We start from the raw sequence: 2560 nt of genomic DNA, 5'->3' as shown, positions 1-2560 counted from the left end.
TACATCACGCTAGATCCAGATGCAAGGGGCGTGGAAGACTACAGGGAGATAATCACTTTTCTCCAGCGCTCAAGAATCTTTCATGCGATCACAAATACCCTGCCCATTTCACTGCCTAACATAGAAGACTTTTGGCAGTCGGTCTATTATGATTGCAGGCCTGAGCCCCCGGTGATGCGAGCAACCGTAAATGGTCATGATATACAGTTTTCTTCTGAAGATATACGGTTGGCTTTGCAGTTTGGAGAAGAGACAAGGGATGACCCAACGGAGTTCGTAGCTCCTTTTCGTGATGGAGCGTACCTGAGGATGGGTTATTCAGGTCCGTTGGGGGACACACAGAGGAGGAAAGGTTTTTTACTAGATCAGTGGCGCTTCCTAATGCATGTCTTGATCGTATGCATGTCTGGGAGGAAGGCAGGAACTGATGGGATGGGCGCGACGATGCAGTCTGCCATGATTGCCCTGACTTACAACCGACGATATTCATTTAGTCAGCTGATATTTTACGAGATTGATCGTCAGAGGAGGGCTGTGGCGCGCGAGCGATTTATTATGTATCCTCGGTTCTTACAGATGATCCTCAATCATGTCGCTCCGTCGCTACCGCAGAGACGCCCTATAAGATACGTCGAATGTGTGACGAAGCGTATCTTTGCTCAGTGCCGGACTTCGAGCACACGTAGCAAGCCTGAGCTGCGTCCCAGGCATACTCCACTGTTCGGGTATCTTATCAACCCGGGGTATGTTCCTGCAGGAGGGGACAAGTTCAGAGACCCACAGCCACATCAGGCGGCAGCACCCCATGCTGTACCAGCTGCGCCTGTTGTATCTACTGTTGCCTCTGCTGCTGTGCCAGCTGCTGCATCTCCTGCTGTGCCTACTGATGAAGATGTCGATCTTGATGCTGCTTTTAGCGGCCATGGATTGTTTGATATGGATGTCTCAGGTTCTCAGGTCATGGAGGTTACTAGAGCAGTTACTTCGGTAGCTGACTCCGATCTTGACGAAACATTTGCTGAAGCGAGACGACTGATGGTGTCTCGGGAGAGAACGACTGGAAAGAGGCCGTGAACTGTTGACGAGGATGATGAGGAAGTTGATGAAGAAGAAGCAGTTCAACTAGTGCTCAGGCGTTCAAGAAGAGAACGGACAGGTATGGGTTCGGGAGCTGGAGAATCTTCAAGATTGGTACGTTTTGCTCCACCTGCCTTGTCTGGTATGTCTCTTACTCCTTCTACAGCACAGGTTACTGCCGTCGAGACGTCGGCCCCAGCAGTTGTGTCTCTACCACCCCAATCGCTTACTCCACCGGTGGTAGTTGCACGATTTGTTGAGTCGACCGTCACTACTACTGCAGGGCTACCAAGTGTACCACCTGCGGTCACTTCTGCTGCTGATGTCCCGCCAACTCCAACGCCAACTTCTGACTCTGAAAGGATTGCATCGCTAGAGCGGATTGTTGCTGAACAGACAAAGACCATTCAAAGCCTAGTGGAATCCAATCGACTGCAAGCCTCCCTCTTGGTTGAACACGGGAAAGTAATAGATGCCTTCAAGGCATTCTTGGCATCTTAGGGGGAGAAGACTTGTAGGGGAGATGAGTTGAGAACAAAACGGAGAGAAGATCATGACGATGATCCCAATGCACCGGAAGGTGCAGGTGGTGAGCTGCCAAGAACCTCTCAGGCTCTTGGGGCTTCCACAGCTGAGGGGGAGTCTACAAGCGCAGCCGGTGACTACGTGGTAGATGTTGATGATGATGCTGATGTTGAAGATGTGATCGACGCGTTAAAAGAGCTGGATGAGGATGATGATGATTTTATGCTGGAAGAAGATGTGCTGCCGGTTGATGAGATTGAGAAGATCGGTGAGCAAATTACTGTTGAGAATGTGATAGAGGAGGGGGAGATTGTAGATGACTCCGTGGAACACGAGATTCCGGAGGTTGAGAGACCAGAGTTGGGTGATAAGACTGTTGAGGAAGATACTGAATGGGAGGAACAACCGAATTGGAAGGAAGGTTGTGCTCACTGGTTCATAAAGACGAAGAAGCCGGCGATCCCTAAAATGTTCAAAAAGAGTTACAATATTAAGGGATACGCAGAAGCTAAGAAAGGTATTATCTGCTGGATATATGATGAGCAGCTGCGGCTCTTCGTGATCAAAAGATACGATGGAATTCAGTACTTCAGGAGAACGTTGAGATCTTTAAACACACTGCCTGAATGTGAGGTAAAAGATTTAGCCAGATTGGGATTGATAAACCGAAGTGAAGACAACATGGCTAGAACCATCGGGAAGATCGTGTGGAAGGAGTGTATTAAGGAGAAGAAGTTTGAGCTGATGAGACCACAAAAGGGGAAACTTGTCGAAGACAAGGATAGAGGTCTGATAGCTGATGGAAAACCTTGGATGGTTATGAAATATAAACCGATCCGGTGCCTTAAAGAAGTACCGATGAAGCTCATGCCCAAGGACGTGCTCAAAGACCTAAAATGGTGGTTTGTGGACTGTGAGACAGCGGAGGCGGTAATGGAAGATGAGGATGAACAAGAAG

The sequence above is a fragment of the Bidens hawaiensis genome, unplaced genomic scaffold (assembly GCF_021521415.1).
Source record: "Bidens hawaiensis isolate Kalapana, Puna unplaced genomic scaffold, B.hawaiensis_p1.1 tig00052255_1, whole genome shotgun sequence".
Lineage (NCBI taxonomy): Eukaryota > Viridiplantae > Streptophyta > Magnoliopsida > Asterales > Asteraceae > Bidens > Bidens hawaiensis.
The sequence above is the reverse complement of the archived record's forward strand: the minus strand, read 5'-3'. Positions refer to the sequence as shown.